This window comes from Agelaius tricolor, unplaced genomic scaffold (assembly GCF_023055355.1).
Source record: "Agelaius tricolor isolate 1412-34295 unplaced genomic scaffold, bAgeTri1.0.p SCAF_5, whole genome shotgun sequence".
Lineage (NCBI taxonomy): Eukaryota > Metazoa > Chordata > Aves > Passeriformes > Icteridae > Agelaius > Agelaius tricolor.
This window is the reverse complement of record NW_027269265.1, coordinates 11725389-11749793: the sequence shown is the minus strand read 5'-3', so window position 1 is coordinate 11749793 and position 24405 is coordinate 11725389. Positions and strand designations below refer to the sequence as shown.

The window sequence follows — 24405 nt, the reverse complement described above, 5'->3', positions numbered from 1 at the left end:
TATTAATACCAGCTAGAAGACTGCTATAACCTTTCAAAGAATAGAAATCTGGCCAAGGAATCCAGAATTTAAACTCTGAGTAGTGATATTGCTTGATTCAAGAGAACTACATAGGCTTATAGAAACTTCTTATGCAAAAAAAAATATGCAAAAAGGGTATTCAGCATTAGCAGTGTTGCATGTTTGAGCATTAAGTCAGAGATTTCAAAAGGAGCTTGGTGTAGTTTCTTCTGGTAGTATGTCCTGTGAAATGGACAAAAATGACACCATTCAAAATGTCTTTGAAACACTGCTCTGGGTATTTTACACATATCCCCAAGCCACATGTCAGAGTTAGGTACCTAAACTAGCTGCTTGTGACACCTTCTGTAACTGGTTAAGAGAGACACATTCCTCCAGCAGAAGAGAGAGTCAACACATGTGAGTTAGATTTTTGGATTGAATTCCTCCAGGAGAAATTTTTCCCATTTGACTCTTCAAGGAGAGTTTGGTACATACTTTCAACCTCCCAAAGTAAAGGATGTCCTTAAGAGGTTTTGAGCTGAAACAAGTATTATCACTCCTCTAAAATATTGCCATTCCAAAGAACTTGAGGTTTTCTGCCCCATGCTGCCACAGTTTCTGCCAGCCAACTCTGCAGGGGCATGTCTCTAATCGTACCGAGTCCCCAGCAAGCATTGTAACACTTATCTCAGGCCAATATCATGCTGATATCAAAAGCAAGTCTCTAAATTTCAGTTCATGTCATTGGTTAGCTATGGAAGTCAACAGAGATTTGTGATGTCTATTTGAACACTTAGCTAAATCCTGAGTATGAACGAGACAAAGCTGACAGAAAGTGAATTTAGAAGCATAGCCCGTTATGAAAAGTCATGCTCAGCAATGACACAACTACTTCAAGACAAAGAGAAAAATCCATGCTTTTGCAACTGTTCTGGATTCTTGCCCCAAGTTGTTGTTTGTTTCAAAGTTGTGTGGTTGCTTACACAAAGTCCTACTGAGCTGAGAAGCACCAAACCCAGAATCTGTTGGATTCTGAGCAATTACTGACACAGTTAACAATCCAACTGCACCTGGGAAGTTGGAAGTGTCATTTCCAAAGACCATACTTTAAGACAGACTAGTTTCAGTGTTTTTGTTACACTTTTCCTGCTTATTTTCTGAAAACTCCCATGGCACTGAAGAATTGCTACTGTGATGGAAATAAGGCTCAGGTTCATTTTTCAGATACTATTAACCTGCTTTACCCTAAGTAAAAATGCATCAAATATAAAGTTTTCAATTAAAAATTTGTATATAGTGGCACAGGTTATATTTTTAAAACAAAATGTTCATATTTTCAAAATTAAAAGTTTTAAAAAAGAGAAATACAATTTATCAAAAAATACACTTTTAATTAATAAAGCTTATCACCTTCAGTTCAATTTCATGATTTTTTATTTTTCAATTACAGGAAGCTTATTAATAACCTCTAAATCATCAAAAATTCCACCCAATGCAGGCTAGACCCTTTCCCAAAAAGATTCTGTCCAAATGCATTTTACATATGGTAAATTTACACATAGTCACTGTAGGAAAAATAATGTGCTGTCTTTTTCAATATATCAAAGCAACTTGCAAACTAACAACCTAGTTTTTAAAATTAAAGGTAAAAGCACAGGAAAGGTGCTCTAAAGAACACCTGTCACTTTAGAAAACCTATAATAAAAATGCAATTTTTCTACCATAGCAACATTCAAGGAAACTACCAGGGGAGTGTTTTCAATCAAGGCATTTATTTCTGTCCACAGCTGTTCTGCATTTAATTTTTTAGTTCATATTACTCCTATCTGTTTTTCCAGGGCTAATTCAAACTGAGAAAGAGCTATATGTCACTCACTAAGCAAGAGTATAATTAAAAGTCCTACTACTACAGCTGGTTTGAAACATTTGAGAGCTTGGGAATTGCAGGGAACTCATATTAAAAATAAAAAGGATGTAATCACAGCCTCCTGTGAAGTTTAATGGGAAAAAGTAATTTCATGATTGCAGTTGGTTTGAATGAAGCACATTTCTCTAATTATGTATATCATGTATATACACATAAAGACTATAATCTATCTATGTAATCAGGGTGATTTAAAATATTCCTGAATTTCAGGATTATAGTTAATCTGGAAAAACTATTTACACATCATGAGATCATTTCATACTATGGTGTAGGGTAGATCTTTCTTAAACATGCATCCCAGTTACACACTTAAATTATCCATTTCTGCACGCTGTCCAGCCTTCTGGGTGGATATAGGGAAATACAGTCAAGTTGTAGCAGTTTCTTTTTTTAAAAACTGCACAAGTAAACCACATGGTTCATTGTTTGGCATGCCACTGCTGAGGATGCCTACACATTATTCTGTTCTTCACCATACTACTCTTTCTGGAAAAGTCATTCCAGACTGATGTCAGTTTGGATATATGAAGGCTGCAGACTCGTTCTAATTGTAGTACTAAAACAAGCTGTGCTGGTGCCAATACTTAACAAATTTCATTCCAATTCACAGCAATTTTTTGCTTACTTTTGCTTACAGCAAAATCAGTTCTGTCAGTTTTTGTCTTATTAGTAGAACTGTACTTTTCCCGTACAATTCTCACACTGAAATGCTTCAGATAAAGCTGAAACCAGAACTATCAAATGGCAGCTATTTTGTAGATCACAGCAGTGACTCAAGAAGCAACTTGAGATTGAACCTCACCAACTTTATGTTCCTAAACTAGACCTATTCTATATTAGCATGTTTAGACTACTAGCTCTTAGAGTGTTGCTTTTTATAGGACTTTAACAGATTAGGACAAACTTGATATTTCTTTAAAAAAGTTTCAATTAATAATGTTGCCATCATGCAAATACACTTTAAAATGGATTTGTTAAAAAGCCATCAAGTTTTCTGTCTCTCTTCATCTCTCAATTAGAAGAACTTTGGAAACTTAAGAAAAAACTCTGATTTTTCAAAGTTCTTATTGCCTCCTGCAAAAGCAAAACCAACGGAAGGTAATCGTGGTCAGTGCCTCCGTAAACAGACTGACCTGCCAAATCAAGAGAAATACTGAGAAATATTGAGAAATCTAAAATATAAAAGAGCTAGTGGAAAACCTGGTTTATATTTAGCAGAAGCACTTTTAACACTTTGAGTTAAACTGTGGAACTGAGAGAGTAAGTGAAAATGTTTCTTTTATGCCAGCATGCAGGGTATGCAATTAAAATAATTTCTGCTGTCCAGAAGAGGGGACATAGAGTTCCTAATAGAAGCCAGGAGTATTCATAGTGCGTTAATTTGAATCATGGAAGTTATCCTGAATGATACATTAAAAACAGGAATGTTACATACCTCACCATTTTGGTTTACTTTGGATAAGGGTACAAAGGACACTGAGTCAGGCCTGTCTTTACTATATACTTGATCAGAACTTATGAATATTTCTCTGATCACAAGGTTTCACAAGGTTTCCAATCTGGTGCTTTATTCAGTGTTGTTTCAAAGTGCACAATGTCATTTTAATCAGTTGGGAACTGCTTAATTCACCCTCTAGTAATGCAATTAAAATTTATTTCATTATTCATATTGGAATTATATGGTTGATTCACAGAATATGTTTTGCAGTCATTTTTTTTCTATATCTTTGAAAATGTAGTCCTAGATGTTTTCTTACTCTAAGGACCTAATTTCAGTTCACACTAGCATTTCACATTTCAGTGAGAAAAATATTTCTCAGAACAAGTGAAAGCACAAGATACTAAATCTGAGTATATTTCATCTGCTTTCTCTGCATCAGTTCAGGTAGCTGCTTAGCCAAATACTATATAAATGTAGTGTGCTAAATTTACAAAGAGCTCTATTCAATGAAACAGCAGAATACCCTTTTGGCTTGCCCAACTGGATACATCTGTACAGAGACATCTGGAAAAATGGCTGAATTTCACATTGTAAAAAAATCAGAAAAGTGAGCCCTTCCCCTGTTTTCCTTTACTTACTGAGAATTATATCGTGTAGACAACTACAGCCCAAAAGAATATCATTCCACACACTGTTGGTGTTATTTTAAATACTTTTCTGAATAATATTTAAGAATTTAATTCTTTTTTCAACTACACCTGACTTATGCCTGTTGTTATTCTGACTTTAACAATGAATTATCTCCTCCAAAATCAAGGAGAGCCTCTTAGGTCAATTTTCAGTGTTTAATTTTGTATTTATTTACAGATACAGAAAATAGACCTGCTATGTGTTTGTTTCCTCTCAAGCTGTTTTAGGCTAATTCTTTTCCCACCATGGGGCCACTCTGTCTTTATTTAACTTGGTTTTATTTAAATTTTGTCCTGTAACCTTTGCTATTTTTTTTTTCTTAATAGAAAAAAGATGATGCACTATTAATGTGGCTAAATTTTCCATTTAAACAATTCTAACTTGGTGTGCTTCACTACTTAATATATTTGAGATTGCCTAAGATTTTCCCTCCATCAAGACCAAAGAGAAACATATTGGTAAAATGAGCAACTTAAAGATGACAAGCTTATTGTCAGTATTCTGCTCAGCATGTAAAGTTGGCAGCTGCTTAACACATATTCCAGTTTCATAATGATGGACGCTGGAAAATGCAGTATTTTTCTCTCTCAGCCTTTCCTAATTCACTCCATATGTAAGAAGGACTTACCTCATGCACCCAGATTTCTAGCACCCCCTTCCCAAGTAGGGGCAGGGTCTCCAAAGCAAATAAATAAATAAATAAAAATGACCTTGGTGGTTTGTGGTTTTTATACATACTCTCAGTCACATATACTCAGAACCACTAAAAATCACAAACTCCCCAGAGAGCCAAGATTTAATTTGGATCACACGTTACAGGCCAGACTAGAGACTATCTTTACAATAACAATATTTACTTATATTCATCACCAGATGGTAAAACAGCATAGGGAGAAATGTTTGAAGAAAACTGAGCAGTTTTTCACAGAAATAATGGCCACACCATCTATAGATCATCAATAAAAAGCAAATCAGATATGGACAGAATATTTAATTCTTGTCTAAGTATAAGACAAATTCTACATCAAATTACATTTAAGATCAGAAATTTCTTCTTTATGTGTCTAACTCAAAACTGAAAATCAGGTTTACATTATTGCTCTCTGGATTTTTGCCAATGCCCATCACAAGAGAGAAATCAGAAACAGCACTAGGATGATATTTGACATTTGCAGCTGAAAGCAGAACTTTTTAGAATTGTTTCCAAAAAGTTGACTTCACCTGCCTTAGTTACATGTGGCCATACATAGAATTAAGAGAGAAGAACACAAATGTCAAAGCATAACTTCCACAATTATTTAGCTGCTTTTTTAAATACATCACTCTTCTTTGCAAGACTGCAAAGACTAATATAATTTCTACTTTGGCTCATTTCCTTCTCCCTAAAATAAGTATTATCACAAATTAATGTATTTTTTATCCCTTTTCAAGAAGGCTGGTTCACACTGGGTTTTCCTCCTATATTATACTAATGTCGTTTCTTCAAATCCTAATGTATAATATGTCTATTATATAATAGGTCAGACAGGATTTGATTATGGGCTTCCACTGAACTTTATAAACTTTATACACTATCTGCCTCGAGTTCAAAAAATAAAAGTAACTCTCCTGCCACACATACATACTTTGCAAAATAGTACTATGAAGAAAAGCATTCTTTTGTAACACAGATTATTTCTAAGAGTGTAACACAGCTCTCCCTCACTCCCAGGAAGATAGATGAAATCTAATACCCCTCCAAAAAAAAGGTAAAGGAATAACTCAGAAAAGACAATTATTTATGTTTCTTGGAGAGAAAGCCTGCAGGAACTGGTGGTACAGGTACCACTGTTCAGATAAAGGACAATTTGCTCATCCAATTACATCAGATGCCATTCAACTTAAATGCAGTCTGCAAAAGTCACCTGGAATTATTATGTATGATGCAGAAACCTTAACCATCAATCACATGCTGGAAAATTGTCTAGTGGCAATAACACTGGCAGAAAAACTTCTAACTTTTTTTTAATATTCTAGCATTTCATCCCTCAGACATAGAAGGTAGACTGCTCAAAGGGTGACACAAGACTTAGTGAAACCAGATGATCTTGCTAAAGAGACCAAATTTTTATGTATTTTACTTGCTGAAATATAATACATAAAACTGGGGGTTTTTTTCCTGACATCAACTATAACAGCAATCTTCTTCATGACTCATCTGCCTATCCCTACCATGCTACTAAAAGACAATCTAGTTCTTTTGAATCAATGTTCCTTAGGACAATTTAGTACAGATGTGGAAGGAAACCTCAGCCCAGCATGAAAACAAAGACTTGTTTAATAATTATTTTAAGCATTCATGTGAAACTATAGAGTGAATTTGTTTTTACAACATGCAAAACTTCACTTGCAAGATATGCAAATGTTTCAATGTCCTCTTTCTGATAACTGCTCATTCAAATTATCAAGTAGTGAAAATTACATTTGAAAAAGGAGTAGCAAATGAAGACTCCTGTGGTCACTTTTGGAAGTTAAGGTGTATGTTTACTTGGCAGTTTACCACAGTGGAAAGGAAACACTGCTGCTGGCAGTAAACTAGGAGTCCAGTTGCACAGTTTAGCTGCAGCAGCATGATGTTCTGGGTAGGTCAATTTAAATAATTTTTGTAACTATGTTGTAGACATACCATATCTAAAAGTGAATTGTAAAAGGAGATGGAGAGTAAAAACCTTGTGTGATGTAATTCCTGAACCACTATATGTAAAAAATCCAGTGATGCATAAACAAAAGACACGTTTGTCTGTCTTTTCTTCCAAGGCTGTGAACAAGACTATCTGGTTATGTACACAGGGTCTTCTAGGCAGAACAATTGTTTAGAGGCTCTTTCTTGTTGGTTTTTTTGGGTTTTTTCCCATCACTAGTGACTTTTCCTGACATTATATTGGTTAGCTAGCACCTATAGAAGCTTTTAGTTATTAAAATACAATTTTTTTAAAGCATTGGTACAGTATCATAATATTCATCATTTTTTTCTGTAAAAAAAAGTGTGCATTTGGTTACTCTGGGGCCACCCCTAGAAAGTACTGCTTGTCCTAACAAGCACTGCTTTCCTACCCTGGAAACTTTGCAGGTACCAGCCTCTAAACCAGCAAAACAAGTCACATTCAGAACAATATGCAATTTTGGACCAGAACACTCTGCCCCAAGTGTAGATGACATGGGTTCAATAGAAAACTAGACAAGTTCCTGGAAGAGAAATCCCCTGAGGCAAAGACACCTCAAACCCACATGGTTATTTCTGGTTCAAGAAGTCCCTGACTTTCTAAGTTTTGCAGAGCTGGGAAGCTGTTCTCAGGAAGTACCACAGCCTGCTTCCCTGCCCTTCCCTGCCTCTGCAAACAGCTTTTATGGCACTGGCAGGAACAGGATGGACTGTGAGCACCAGAGCCACTCCAGTGGAAACACTTGGGAGCAGGTGCAGGTCAGCGCTGCCCGAGCTCGGCACTTGCTTCAGTGAAAACTCTAATGCACTATTAAGAGAAAGCAACTTTTTGAGATTTATTGTGGACAGTAGCTGCTCAAAGAAGATGTAAATTAGAAAATAAGCTTTTCTGGGCAGAAGACAGCTTTTCTGCTATGTGTTTGTCTGGTGCCCACAAAGAGTTCATATAATGAGGACAATAGGTTTACTGGGACAGTAAGTCCTGAACATTTCCAGTCACAGCTTCACTTAAAGGGCATTATGACCTCTCTTTCTGTAACACTTGTGGGATTATGTCACTATTCCTAGTTCCTGTGCCTTTTATATTTCTGTGACTATAACCCGATGCAGGAATTACAAGCCCATATTTGGGAATTAGTGTCCATGACTGCTACTATAAGAAATACAAACCCCCAAAAGACTAGTTTGTTAGCAAACAGAAATAAACTTCTTAGAGATTGAACCATAATTCGCTCCCATAAAATGTCTGCCATTGTCTTTTCAAAGAAACTGAAACAATAAGCTAAACAAAGACAAGAGTTAACCAGAGTGTTTTTCATAGTTAAAAAGAACAAGTGTAGCCATAGATTCTTGCCAGCTTCTGTTGCCACTTAAATAGTACCAAAGATACAAGTATTTGGAAAAGGAAGGTTGACTATGAACCTGCCAAGCTGTAACAACAATGCTCTTATCTGTGGTACAATAATATGAACAAATTAGTACAATAAAAGTAGTTTATAAGGGCAAAAATGTCAACTTGCCATAACAGTTAAGCTTTTTCTCCCTTTAAAAATTCCTAGTAAACAAAATATAAAGATGTTAAGAGTTATTCTTTCCCTATTTTCTTTTGTACATCTGTTATCTTCTTGCAGCCAATTTTTTACTGAAAAGTTGATGTTTTGTTGAAGCAAATCCAGTAGCTGTACAGCTGTGCTGCTGTGCAGAACAGCAACCCATTACTCACCATCCTGAGAACCATGCAAAACTTGGGAAGAACAATTTGCTCTGAATTTCAAGGTTCCCCATATTTTTTTCCCTCTTACAGTATTCTAGAGATCAAGGGGTAAAATACAGCAGCCTTTTATAGTACATCATCTAGTCCTGCCATGAATGCAATGTAGGTTCTTCCCCTTACACCATGGAGAAGTGGCTCTTCATTTAGTTTGCATTTTCAAATTGGCAACAGCCTGGATATGAACAGCCCACATGCCATAACTGACATATTGCTAGTTGACATTCTAACTTATCTCTTTCATATACACTCACCTTCAGGAAAAGAAATATGAAGGTCACCCATTTTCAACAGCAAAATGGTGCAGTTTTGGACTTTTTTTAACCTTACACACAACCCAGAAAAACAGGGTGACCAGCTATTTTTAATTTTACTAATAATGGTTCATATATTAAGTACTATTTTTTATCATATGGTAAAGTGTTTATATGTGTCTCCAATATCTAAATCTGAATTTTTACCAGCTCCTATGCAACTAAATCTAAAATAATAACATTTTCTAGCATCCCCTCACATGGAAGATGAGAATTTTTGATAATTCATGCTTCAAAATTTGTATTCCTGCTTGGTAATTTTTTCCTTTTCTTGACCAGCTTTTCTTCTGTGTATTTCACAGCTGTACTGGTCCAAGCAATGTCCACTGGTGGAAAAATATGTGTGTGTCAAGTGGATATTGAAAAGGCTGCACTCTTTATGTCAAATGTATTTCTACTCCTCTAGAGGAAGATGTTCCCCATAAACGTTTAGATATGCAAATAAGGACACTTCATTGATACTGGTCAGGGATTCCAGGAATGCAGTATCAAAGGACACATTCATATCTGCTAGACTGTGGACTGAGTTTTAGTTGGTTACTGGTTCAGTTGGTTAACAGTTAAGGATTTCTACTTTCTTACTTCCCCACAATCTCTGAGCATTGCAAACTTTGCTGACATGAAGTTTCAATGTACTGCTGTGCAAAAGCTCTCTGGGTTATCTCATGCTTCTGCTTATTAAAGAGGCCCACAGATGGGTTTTAATGATCATCCTTTTGTTCTGTATATGAAACCAATGTTCTTTTCTAAAGAAAATAACACTGTGGAGATGAGGTATGTTCCAGTTAGTGCTAAATTAGAACCAAAGTATTCAAAAATGTCTGAGTTCCTGCCCTCAAGTGTTGGCAAACTCTGTAGAATACTTTTATGACTTGCTCATGTCGAGTGTTTCTTTAGGAGGAGATGTATAAACCAGCATTACATCAAGTTTAAAGGGCAGTAGGAAGAAGACATGGTTAATGACAAGAAATAGCACACAAAACAGGTATATGAAATCCCATAAGCAAATCTTTCCTTTGTGGAACAAAATATTCTGACATCCAATCATCAGAAAGCTATCAGTTCTGAAAGGCAATAAGCAGTGAAACACACTGGAGACAATACACCAATCTGTGAAAATAATTTCCTCAGTGACATATCACACTAACACAACCTTTCTTTTATCTGCTGCCTCCTTGACATTTCCTTCATTTTTCCTTTCATGCTATTCAGTTCCACAGTAACGGAATTACATTCAGCTTTCTCATTTGACTCCCATCATTCTCATATATAATTTCGACAGAAGTATTATTTTCATTTTGTTAACACCATTTCCACATCTCAATCCACCTCATTAGCTCCTCTTCATCACTTTGCATTTTTTGCACTAATTTCTTCTCTTTTATTTTGTATCTTCCTTTGCTTTCTATTTAAGCTCTTTTAACTACACCGAAGAAAGGATGTGGGACCATTTTTCACAACAAAGAACAGCTATTTCATTCTGCATCTGTGATTACATCATGTCTTGCACTGCTGCAGATATCTGCCCAAGCACTCACACCCCTGATGTGTATTTGGGTGGTTGGAACCTGTCCTGCTCGGCATGTCTTCATCTCCTTCTCACAGTCATTTTCCAGAAAATGGTATGCTTTCTTTTCCACCCCAAAGCACAGTCTTTGCCAGCATCTTCATCACAATTAACCTGCCTCTTTAGCTAGAGTCACAGATTTCCTGCACAGGTTTCTTTCCTTCATGTGATTGTATCAGTACCGGGCTTTTTTCTCCATGTTACAAGACATGGCTCCATACTTTGCTTTTAAGCTAACAAGCTAGCATTCCGTCAAAAATTTCATGAGGTGTCTGACAAACCTTTACAGATATTTTTCCATGTACCACCATGTGTATGGAAAGCCAATCTTCTTCTATGGATGTTTCATCAAATAATATGAGACATGGAGTATTTTAAAGGAACAGATTATCTGCAAAGCAAGATCTAGAGGGTGACATTAGTGTGAATACCTAAATATTTCTTGTGTTTTCTGTACTAAAACATACAGGTGTAGCCACACAGACTCCCTGGTACAGGTTCTGCTCCAAGTTATTAAAAAATTAATGATTAGAGAAATGAGAAATTATGGAGAAACCTACTTGTATAGTTGGACATGCACAAGTGGATGTTAATTGGGAGTGAGTTTGATGGAAATAATAACCAGTTAATATGTCTCATATCTTAAATTCTAGGCCCTCATTAAAGACAAGCCTTCCAAAGGGCCACGTAAAATTTTATTCAGATTTTAACAAAATGAAGCAGGCAAAGACCAATCAGCTTGGAACTGAATGAAAACCCACAACAGCTAATGCAATGTAGATACTTTTGTGAAAAAAACTGTGTGTATGTATGTATGCACAGTATTATACCACATGAAAAAATACACATGAATTTACTAACTTCAGGCCAACAATTATGTTGCTATTTTTAAAGAAGGTGATAATGATAGGATTGCACCAGCAATCAAACAGTTGTTAAACTGGTGGAAGAAATGTTGGGAAACTCCTAGCTCCCCTTCAGAATATTCATGCTTAGTATCCAGTACTTTGGACTCAAATGTCTACTTAGAGAAAAGTAGGTTTTAATCAAATCTAGCTGAGGACTATGTCTCTATTAAATATAGACATGTAAATATGTGTAAACTTATATAGATATGCATACCTACATAAATGCCACAGCAGTAGAGAAAGCAAAAGCATAGGAGATAAATCTTTTGCTTCTCTCTGTGACTTAACAAGAGTAAGACATTTCAAAAGAATTTCATCCACGTTATCCTTTAGTCATCCCTCTTTAAAATAAGAAAGAGCTTGCTTCTATCTCAAATGGAAGAACTTGGTGATAATTGCATTAATAGGACTGTTTGTTAAAGCTGACCTGCACTAGGAAATTGCCTCCTATTTCCAGTGGAAAGGAAAACTTCCAGCAATACTGTTAAGCTACAAAGAAGTAGCTTAACAGTATTGCTACACTAAGTAGAGCAGTATTCTGAATGTTTATAGGATCTGGAGTGAGGGAGATCTAGGGACACTTTACAGATAATTTATTTTCATTCACTTTATGTTTTTTTCTATTCAAATATTAATCACAATAAATGTAATACACTGCACAAAGAATTGCATATAGACTTGTAGTACTGCTAGTTTTGACCTGACTACAATGTAAACACCTCACTTCTCCAAAAACAGATGATGAAATAAAGCCACTTCAGATTGTATCTGCCTTCCTGACCTAATTCATTGGAGAAAGACCTCTTCTAAGCATTTTTTAAAGACTTTCTCTTTAACCTGCAACATAAGTTGCACACACATGCATCTCCTTTCAATGATATAATTTATTATTTGTGATGTTACAAGAGCGTTCCTACACTTTTTCAATTTTAAAGTACCAATAATGGGAGAAAAAAAACCTGTGCATCTTTTATATATGTCTTACCTTACAAAAATATAAAGAGGGTGTAGTTCCCAATATGTGATGCTCCATGTTTTTGAAATTACAGCACTTAGCAATTTTTTTGGCATTAAATTAAAACCACTAACAAATTGCTAGTGGTAAAACATTGCATGAACATTGTTTCTTGCAAAATATTGGAAATAACTATTGTAGCATTACTCAACAGTTAGGCAACCTCTGTTTACTGTAAGTATTAGCTCCTTGAACAACGTGTCCTGCATACGTAAATTCATTCCCTTTGGAACCGAACTCCCAACTCCTAAGACTTGGACCAAAAAGGTAAAAATATATGAACAAGTCCTCTTGCTAACTGGTCTAATACCCATAGCTGGAGGAAACTGCTTACTTCAAACAAATAACTAAATAGAACATGGCTAAAGAAAACCATGATTATTTTTCAAACATTTCCCCGCAAACATTTCATTTAATGAAAGGAAGGATAAAGGATACATTTCATTTAATGAAAAGCATTATTTTGTTTTTCTTCTTGTATATATACCTGAGAATCAAATTGTGTAGCAAATTCTCTTTGGAAAAATAACTAGAGCACTGTCCATCCTACAGCCCAGAATCCCTTATTGGTCAATAAAGTTCCTTTTTCAGCAAAAGAGGATTAACATGTTCTCTTATCTGTCTCTATGAAGGTAATAGGAAAAGAAGTGAAAAATTTTAAGAATTTACTCAATCATTGATAAGTTCAGCAACGTGATGGAAAAGTATAAACTCATTAAGTTTATCTCCTTTTCCTCCACAGAGAGCTTGATCCAGAAAACTAAATATTGGCTTTTCTTGGAGGGCAGGATCAGAACTGATTGGTTTCATACTCTCTCTAGCATACTTCTGAAGTATTGTACTGTAAATGAAGACAGCCTTGATGTGTAACCTTAAGTCCAATTTCCTAGTTTTCCTCACCCAGATTTTTTAGACTGTCCTCCTTGGATTTTGTAAACATGGAATGGAAGAAGCCTTTTGGATTGAAATGTTTCCAGTTCTAATCCATCCTTACATTGAAGCTAATATTGACTCTTGTCAGAGTTCCAAGAACATTTCTAATTATCCTTTCACACTTTATTCCAAATATATATTGTAACAAATAAAGAAGAAGTGGTGCCTTTTTATCCATGTCTTTTAGCTTTATCTTTTTTTTCCCTTTTAAGTCATCATTACATATAACTTACTGATTCTAAAAACATCAGTCTTAGAGGAGAGCTTGTTATTTAATCACTTCTACTGTGGTTGACAAGAAACATACAGAAAATTAATTTAGATCCTGCATTAATCCCAGAAGCTTAACAAAACTGGAATTTGGGAAGGAGCACAACCATCTTCACTCTACACTGAGAGGAAAGAATGTCACAACACATTTAGCACATACTATGCCAGCAGTAGTAAAGCAGAGATGGGAGTTAGCACCTGCTTAAGAGGAGAACAAGCATGCTAACACTGGGAGTCAGGGGAATTTCCCACTAAACTACAACATATAGAAAGTAGGTCACTTTTACTCTTTTGAGAATGATAAAAAGCAACAAAATTCTGAATTATATATGAACCATTACATTTAATTTTCTTCTTCTCCAGCAGTTCCCAGGAGTCTTGAAGACAGAAAAATCTGGATTTTACGACTTTGGCAATTATCTAAGTTAATGCCATAGAATTCTCCACAACCATTTTTATTACAGTTACAGATCTGTCAGCCTTTCTATTTCACTCCCCTTTACAATTCTTTCTGTACTGCTTGCTTCTGATTTAGTGCTTGCTATAAAAGTTTACTCCAGACATAACTTGGCACACAAACATCTTACAAACAGCCTTTACCTAAAATAAATCTTTACTATATCTGCAATTTAACTTACGTAGCTCTCTTGCCAGGTGCTGTTGGCAGGAAATAGGGCCAAGTTGAAATGTCTGAGAGATCTTCTTCAAGAAATGTGATTGGCTGAAGTGCCCCGCCCAGAAACCTGGGAAAACAAAATATCTTCCCTGAGTGACCCTAAAAGTCCATTATTTTCTATTCTGAAACATGGGGTCTATGCAAAACAAGTAAAATTTGATGTGGGGAAAAGGAGAACTGCAGTTTGACAGCACACAGAGAAAACCTCAGTGACATTTATAAATAGGAATAGCTAATCTCTCTGATAGTAGAGTTGAATTTGGGGGTCACATTTTATTGAATATAACGTAGTAGGCTAAATGTAAAAAGCTGGTTACAACACTTACATGGAAGAGAAAAAACACTGAAGGTCAGCACCCAACACAGAGGCCTAGTAAAAGAACCAACCACTGCAATTTTCCTTAGGGACTAAGTTCAAACTCGGGGCAATGAATGTTGTTCAGTTGAGTTCACCAAGGATGAGAAAGGGCAAAAATACAGGCACAGATAGAGCAGGCAGCAGGAAAGCCCCAGAGACAACTAGAGAGCATGTAGGATGATTTTGATAAAGAAATGAAGCAAGAAAGAGGGGCTTAGGGTAGACAATTATCTGAGGAGACTGTTAAAGCAATGAGCCTCTCATGTTTACTTCTGACATTCAGGGAACTGGAAGTTTGTAAATATAGACAGAATTGCAACAAAGAATGATTACATTTCATCATAAATTTGTAAAAAATATTGCCCTCAGATATCAGCTAATCAGAATGGGCTAAAAAGAGTGAAAAACACTCAAAATAGCTCAACAACCTTGCACCTGAATCTTACCTCTCCCAGTGCAAATATCTCTGTAACAGCCCCTCCACCTGCTGAGCACCACATCACTGCCAGCACAGCACTGAAGTATAAAGGCATATTTTGGCAAGTCTATTCCCACTGGAAATGCCTCCCTGACCTCATGTTGAAACTGTTCCAAAATGAAGCCAGGGGAGAAGTCAGGGGCACTGGTGTAGCACGGTTAGCTCAGGCCCCTCCATCCCTGTCAGCCATCAGGCCTCACTCACACTTTATTCATTCTTTGAAGCCTTTAAAAATTAATAACACCAAAGGCCTTAAATGTAGTCTTTCCCATCTGGGAACACTGGCTTGCCACAAGGCTTCAGTTCTGTTACAGTTCTCGCAATTTAAAGCCTTAAGAAATGTGTTGTTTTCTTATGTTACTACTCAGCATGTGGCATATGGAAGATGACAGCAGAGATCGATCTTGTGAGTTCCACAACAATATAGAAAACACAATTTACAAAGAGACAAAATAAGAGTGAGAAACAAAGGAAATCATCAGCATGGAGTGATGCCAGGTATGGTGGATTTCCAAACAAAATCTGTGTCCAAGCAGTAAAACTGAACACCAGAACTAAGTCTCCCTGCAGAATTTATAATGGAAGGAGAAAAAAAAAAATCATTGGTATAACACTGAGGGGCTATAGTGGGGGGAAGATGATCAGGACAATCCTGCTGGAATAATGCCCCCAAATGCTGGAACAGATTATCAACATATTCAAGAAGCCCAGTAGAAAAAACAGCAGATACAAAAGTGTTTTGTTTTGCCTTTACCTGAATAAGTAATTGCAAAAAAAAAATGTTTATACTTCAGAGTTCTCATTCTTGGCACCCACAATTAATCTCAGAAAGAATGGAAGCAAATAAATCCTACATTTTTAAAGCAACAGACCCAGTCTAAACATGCCACTCATTGAAAGAGCAACTGAAGTGATCAGTGAAAGAAATATAATGATAATGTATTGATACAGAACTAAGCAAACAGTATGGAGCATGCAGGTGCCATGTATTGTAGATGCCATCTAACACATATGCTCCACACTGCAATTTGACAGAAAAATTAATGGCTAACCTATAAACTGCAGTGACAGAAACAGAGGAAGCAGAAACGAGGTATCTCCATACACCACTGACATGCCAGGAAAAACAACCACAAGCATCTATTCTTGCTGCTTCTGAGACTATTTGGAAAGACTTCCACTGAAGGGAAAGCAATCTGCAACATCAGTTAGCAGATGCAGAGATTCTTTATGTACATTTATTACAGAAAAAGGCAGACAGACGCTCAGCTGCCATTTTTGCTCATATTATTAAGTCAGCAATAGATCTAAGTCAAACTAGATGGCACAGCCACCTTCACTTCAACTTCAGCCACATCATGAATTAGCAAAATCAGGTGCTGATGAGGTGTTAGGAAAATGTTTCAAGACCAATAGGCCAAAATAAGCTGTTGATAAGAAGCCCATGAAACAAGTGATAATAATTCTTGGATTCAGTAGCAGATGACAAGATTGGATTTTATTTAAAAGGGACCATAATCCCTTTGGATTCAGCAGCTGACACCAGGAAATGGATAAATACTTCACAACTGAGAACAGGCATGCCAAACATAATTCAGGAAGCACAGCTCTTGCCAGAGATAAATTCTGGTTCTGAGTATATACAATACAGCATGAGGTGTGCAGAAATGACTGTGATCTTTGTAACAGAAGGAGACTGTTACAAGAAGGAGAACATTTCATCAACCCCAGGCTTCAAGTGGGAACAGATCAGAACAGACCTACACAATTTCACTGAGGAAACCGCATGGTCCAACTACGCCACTGCAATTTCTCCAAGAAAGACCACCAGAAGGACACAGACAAAAAGTTTGATTTGGAAACTGAAAGCTGGCACAACTAGCAGACTGTTATCAAACTGCTAGTATGTCAAATCTTTTCCTGCTGTAGTCCTTAAACACCACATTTTAAAATTTTATTTGCAGCTATCATAGTCAGAAAGGTAACATTAAAAACTTTATGCATGTCCCCAAAAGAATGGACTTTCAGGCATCAACATGTACCACACAACTCACAATGAAGATACCTCTGAAATCTTAAACTTGTTCTGCCTTATTTAATTTGGTAATCTTTTAACACCTACTGTTTATTAATATGATGTTTATATTAAAAAATCCTTTCTTATACAAACACTTTATTCTTCTCTTTGATCAGTACCTGTATAAGACAGGAAGCAGGAGCAACATAACTTTACTAAAGGTAGAAGAATATAGGAAAGGATCAGAATATGAAGCTCTGGTCCATTTTCCTCACATAACAGTCTGTGGCTGATGACCACCATATGAAATCATCCCATAATTCACTTACAGTTTAACTCCTACTCAAATATTACTTAAGTAGCACCCAATTATTATACCGGTCAAGCTCCACAAGTGATATTGTATATTACAAGCAGACCAAATTGGCCAGATCACAAGCTGTGAAAGAAATTCCAGTTTTATCCCAATAGCCACAGTGGTTTTGCAGATTAGCAATAAATGCATATTATACAGAATATTTTCTTCTGAAGAATCTCAGTAGATCTTCAACTTAAACCATAATTTTGAATACCAAATGTGATGTTTGAAACCAAAAGTGATCTTTTTTTTTTTTTTTGCTTCTCAATGCAACTCTAGCTAATATGCCAAAAGGAAGATAGGAGTTGTCCTTCCCTCAAGCCAACAAATACACTACCCAGGACAGTGCAAAATGAGGTGCAACACTTCTCTCCAAGCACATTCCACTGCCATTTTGCTTGTGAGTTCTTGGGTTCAAATGAGACTTCCTTTAAAGTAATATGGTGTGTACTTCAGGTGATAGAGTTTCATTAGCTTCATGGATTGAAGAAGCCAAATATATATTAGCAGTTTAAAATTAGTAATAACAGTTCTGCTTTCCTTCAATCTGTTGAAAACTGTATAAAGGTCACATCACTGCTGATGCCCACATTTTTTCTGTTTTACACAACTGAGTAGATGAAGTGACTCATGACAGCCAAATTCTGAGATCAGGCCCTAAGCAATGATGACATCGGATGCTGCCAAAAGACATTTGATTCCTCTATTGTGAAATGCCAGCTTGGTACTGGGACATGGTGAGAAGCCAACTCTAGTTTAGAAAATTCTATAGTGAGCTATTGTTTGATACTAAATACAAGATCATCACTCCTGCTGCTGCTGCAAGTCACAGGGCATCCAAGGACATGTCTAACAATATTGCCACTTTCTACTGTGTTTGCAAAATACAGCAACAAAGCTTCCTGCACCCAGACTATAGAGAGTGTCTGTGAGAGAATGGAGACAAGGACTTGATGGCGGGAGTACAAATTAAGAAGCTGAAGCTAATAAAGCTAATGAAATGAAGCTAATAAAGCTAATGAAAGCCTATAACCAGCAGTATACAGCATATTGCTTCAAAGGGATCTCATCTCCCACAAAATTCTCTGCACCTGACATTTTGCAAACTCTTTTGATTTATTTATAAGCAACACAGTATTTCTATTAGGTTTTTTATGCAACTAAAAGGACCAGATATTCCTTCATGACTCTCTGATACTATTTTAAATGCCTAAACAGAACTATTGCTGATTTCCGCCAGGGAGGGTCCTGTCCTAAAGCTTGAGTGATAGTACTGTGGTAAATTTACTATAATCACAGCAAAAGCAGAAAAAGAAATCTGAGAGAGCAGCTCCTTAAACCTGAGTAGTCTTGCTTGTGGGCTTGCTTGATTGGCAACTGTGAAATTTATTTTGCAAGACAGCTCATGATATGTAACATATATTATGCTTTTAATTAACTAATTTTCTATTTTTAGTTTTGACTTTGGAACAGAGGACAGTTACCCAAAAGGAAAAAAATACACCATTTATTTGATTCCAAATAAAGTGATATGAAAAGGTTCTCAGAGTGCAGAGTGCCAAATTAATCTTACTAAAACAATTGTATTGTCCTTTTAAACATATAGAAATATGACAAGCATAGCAAGTGTTATGCACTGATAATGGCACTATTTGGAAAATTCAAATAACACCTATGCATAATCAGATACAGTGAATATTTGGTTCTTTTTTACAAGATTAATTCATAAAGACCCTCCCTTATTTTATTTTACCAGATCAAGCTTCCAATTTACCCAGCAGCCATTTCTGATGGTGTCTAAGACAGATCCCAGGAAAGAGTGTGAGAACAGTGTAATATACAGCACTAATTCCCCAGAATATTTTTCAGCCTCCTGGGATTTGTGGCTGATGCAGCAACTAACCAGATGTAGCAATTCTATCTTTAATAGTCCTTAATGGTTTCTTCTTGGACTTTTCAAGTCTGAGAGTTTTTTCACTGTCCACAGCATCTTGTTGCAAGAATCTTGACAGCTTAAAAATGCAATTTGAGGCAAAAGTACGTCTTTTTCCTATTAAAAAAATTGACACTTCCTGGTTTCACTTTACATATACTACTCCTTTCTATAACTCTTCACAGTAAAATTATGTTAAATATTCACTTCTGTGTCTACAAAGCTAATGGAACAGATCCTCGTAGAAGCTGTGCTAAGGCAGATGGAGAACAAGTGTTGGTGGCCTTCTACAATGGCATGACCACTTCAGTGGACAAGGGAAGGGCTACAGATTCCATCTATTTCTGTAAGGCCCTGGACATGGTCCCCCAAAAAGAAACTTATCTCAAAACTGGGAGGGATGGATTTGATGGATGTCCTGTTTGGTAGATGAGGAATTGGTTGGGAAGTCACATCCAGAGGGTGGTGGTTGACAGCTCAAGTGGTATAATGGACGTTCAATGCCCAAATGGAGATCAGTGACACACAATGTCCCTCAGAGGTTTGTACTGGGAAAAGAACTGTTTGATATCTTCACCAAAGACAGAAACAGTGGAACTGAGTTCACCCTAAGAAAATTTACAGACACCACCAAGCTGTATAATGCAGTTGACATGCCTGAGGGATGGAATGCCATGCAGAGGGGCCTGGACAAACTTGAAAAGGGGGCCTTTGCCAAGCTCATAAACCTCAAAAAGGCCAAGTGCTGGTGCTGCACCAGGGTCCAGGCAACTCTGGTGACAGAGTTGGGGATGAACGGATGGAGAGTAGCCCTGCTGAGAAGGCTTTGGGGTGCTGGTGGATGAGAGGCTGGACATGACCCAGCCAGGGGCACTGGCAGCCCAGAAACCACCTGTGTGTGGGGCTGCATCCACAGCACCGTGGGCAGCAGGGCAGGGAGGGAGGGGATCCTGTCCCTCTGCTCAGGTGAGACCCCACCTGAGCACCACATCCAGCTGTGTGGTACTCAGCACAGGAAGGACATGGAGCTGTTGGAGCAAGTCCAGAGGAGGCTCACAAAGAGGATTAGAGGGATGGAGAACCTCTGCTATGAAAGGCTGAAAGACTGGAGTTTTTCAGCCTGTAAAAGAGAAGGCTTTGGAGGACTTATTGCAGTCTTTCAGTACTTAAAGATGATTTACAAGAAAGATGGAGACAAACATTTTAGTAGGGCTTGTTGAACTTAGGACAAAGGTGATTGTTTTTTAACTTAAAGAGGGTAGATTTACAGAAGATACAAGGAAGAAATTTTTTACAATGAGGATGGTGAAACTGGAACGACTTTCCCATTCAAGGTCAGGTTGGATGTGTCTCTGAGCAATCTGACCTAGTTAAAGGCCCCTGCCCATTGCAGGGAGTTTGAACAGGATGATCTTTAATGGTCACTTTCAATCAAAACTATTCTATGATTCTATCATTCCATTCAGAATAACTTAGTATTGTCAGCAAACTAAGATACCTCAAAAATTTCTCCTACTCATTTCTAGACCATTTATTAATATTGGGAACAATGCAGGCCCCAGGACAAATCCCATGGATACTTCACTGGTAACCTCCTTTTGCTGTGAAAACTGACCATTTATTGCTGACTTCTGTCTCTTTCCTTTATCCTCTGACTTAGGTTCTTTAAAAGATATAACCTAATAGGTTAAATAAACCATTACCTCTTTATCTACAAACTTATTGACTTCTCTGAAGAATGCTACTACATTAGTGAGGCATAACCTAAAAAATCCATATTGACTTTCTGCCAATACACAATATTAATTCCTGTTCACTGGTCCTTCAAAACAGTTATTTACAGTAATCCACCTTCCAAGCTTCTCTAGAACCCTTGGGTGAACATCATCTATTGCTGTTCATTATTAACAATTTCTTCTGTAAGCACTTCTACAGAAATATGGAGTTTAATAACTTCTTGGAAACAATGTGCATTTGAGTCTCCCACTCCTTACACATTCACGAGGTTATGGTTATAGCCAGGTAACCAACAGCTAGAGTGAAACCCAGCAGAAATTAATGGCATGTGGAGAAATGGATATTATCACTTGAGAACATAAAGGATCCAACAGGATCGTGACTTCTTCAAGACTTATTTTCTACACTCAAAACTTAAATTAATTCTAACCTAACCTGAAAAGCAACTGTAGAACTAATCCCTGCAAGAATCTCTAAACATGAAACATCAGCTATTGATATAAGTTGTCATCCTAACTTTCCAGGTCAAACCTTTTCCTTCCCAGATATGATATAAACCCCAAACATAATCCCACTTATTATATGGACAGGAAACTAGTTCTTGCAGCTAAAGAGCATTACAGAGAGTAACTGTATAGTCACCAATAGTCTCCCCAAATAACCCTTCCCACTCCAGTGAACAGGGCATTCTGTAAGGAATAACAGCATTCCCCCTTCATGATGCTAACCTGCATTCCTACCACTGAAGCCATTCCAGACCCAGTGACAAGCTAGGGTCAATGGCAATTTCTTCTTAAATCCTGCTTTTAAGACAAAAAAAAAAAAATGAAATAAAACTGAGTGAACATTTCATTAAAAAAATTGAGATTCATTAGAAAACAACATTCTTTATAATCTCTGTTGATCCTAAACAGTGAGCTTGGCAGAAGAGGAAGATTCCCTCTTTTGGGTCATAATGCCACCCTAAACCTAAGCCTAATTTTCTTTTTATTTTCTTTTTTGTTATTATTATTTTATTTAAAGTGACCAATTTGTATTGTAAATCCAATTGTAAGGCATTTGTTCCCGATTATGCACACTTTCATCCTATCTCTGCCAGCCTTGCAAAATGCAAGAATAAAAAGGCTTTCTACCTTTTTTTCTGGAAACCTGATTCCAGTCCTAGCCCTAAAATTATCATGTACTGTAGAGAGAGGAAGAATCTGTACTGGAATACCTAATATGAAGCATATGCTCCTGCCTACGCCATAGTACTCTCTCTGACATGTTTTTTTCCAGTTCCCCAGCCTTATCCCAAGCCTTCCTTAAATGGAAGATGTGTCCAGGAATACTGAAAATAAAATATTTGCTTATGACTACACTAGCTTCCTTCTGAACTCTTCCAAATCCAGCAGAAATCAGACTTGGTACAACCTTCCTTTCTGATACCTTATCTTTCCCCAGTTCCTAACCAAAAAATTAAAGATATTCACCCCCAGTGATATCAACACTCTTATTCCTGCCAGTCATGTGGATCTGACACAAAAATAGGTTCTCAAGCCTTCTCCCTTTTTGTTTTTCAATTTCAAATCTAACTATAGGTTACCTATATCTATACCAGGAGCCTTCTGGAAGAACTGAACATATCCATTTCCTTTTTCATTCTTGATGGCTACACAAGTATCTCATTATAAGATGACCTTTTGAAAATTTATTTTAAATTTAAATCCAAACGAAAATTATTAATCCGGAATAAAGTTCAAGAACTGGTGAATTAAACCACAGTGGTATTAAAAGGACTCCTTCAAAAGATCAAAAAAACAGTTACAGAACAATAATAAGGCAGTGGGTCAGGTAAAACTCTTATTATAAGTACATTTTTGGAAGTTTATAGCTGAACTTAAAACAGTGAAAGAGTGCTTAGCACTGAACAAGCAATAAATAATGCTTGCCCCATGAAACTCAGCATCTAAAAGAGAGCCTTGAAGAGGACAGGATACTATAGAAGGCTTAGAAAGGGACACTAAGAATGTGATTTCATTGCAGGTATGCCTGAGTCATCCAATTAAATAAATTTTAAGAGTAAAGAGATTATCTAACTGATATTGCTAAGTATTTATATGTTTTAAAAAGACACAAGTTTAAATGAGATAGCAGCATCTGGTATATCAAATTCAGAGGTTAGTTTGCACTTGGAGCACTTGGTAGGCAATCCAAAGATGGGAATGAGAGATAGAGTGGGATGTGAGAACCCCTGTGTATCATCTGTGCTTTTGCTCATTAGATGGAAAAAAGGTACATTATATTCAGCAACATATTTGTGGTTCTGGCACACATTCAACCAGATTCAGCTGTTGCCACATCACTCTGCATTATACAACCCACAGGGATGACAGAAACCACTGACAAGGTGGATGCAAAAGACTGGACAGTTTTTTACTTTGGCGGGTTAATACCAGCTAACTATCTCCAATGCATCTGTCATTCCAGAAATATCTGTTTTTAAAGGGATCTAAAAGAGCATTAAAGACTGCACTACAAATTGTCTGCAGGCAAAACTGCAAGAGAAATTTTGGACATTTTATGTAAAACCATGGCTACCAAGATTCCATTGCTCCAAGATAACCTCGGTGATAATTTAAAGTGTGGATTAATTACAGACAAATACATCTACAGCTAATGTTATCTTTGAATCAACCTCTTTCTCTGTAGAATTGACATTTTTCTCAGGAGGTGCACATGTTTTATTACACATACAATAATTTATAATACTAGAAAGAAAGTAAAGCCAGATTCAACTGGAAAGACAAAAATCCATCCAAACCGCTTTCACTGGATTACTAAGCATTCCCTGCAAGGAAAGCTTCCATGGTCTTGTCAGGAGTGGAAGCAATTTACCACTGAATCCAGCCCTTAGGTATCTGCACAGAACTTCAGATTTCAGAAGTGAGCTCTATGACTTTCTTTTACAGGTTAAAAATACTTGTTAAAGTCATCTAAACTGTTGCTAAGAGAAATGACACATTTGGCAAGGATATGTGAGTGATAGCTGGAGATTCTTGAAAATAAAGTAGATTTGGCTTCCAGGTTGTTTTTTTTAACTTACTTCAGAATCGTTAGTAATAGTTACCAATAAAATTCAAATCATTATATAACCCAAGTTCAGTACACATTCACCAAAGGACTTCTGTGTCTTCCTCAGAATCTTCCTATGAAGCCACATCAGCTGAGACAAAAATACAGACAAAAATTTAGATGGAAATTTAAAAACCTTTGCACAAATGTAAAATAAACACATCCCATGTCATACATGGGTTTAAGTACAGATT

At 36.7% G+C, this 24405-nt stretch overlaps 1 long non-coding RNA gene across 1 annotated transcript in view; it reads right to left on the bottom strand.

Moving 5' to 3' along the window:
* The window catches only part of LOC139589767 (uncharacterized), a 184239-nt gene that overhangs the window by 16610 nt on the left and 143224 nt on the right, over nucleotides 1-24405 (bottom strand). Inside the window, exon 9 of the long non-coding RNA XR_011679125.1 lies at nucleotides 14179-14283. This is a non-coding gene — a long non-coding RNA (uncharacterized lncRNA). The remainder of the gene's footprint in view (nucleotides 1-14178; nucleotides 14284-24405) is intronic.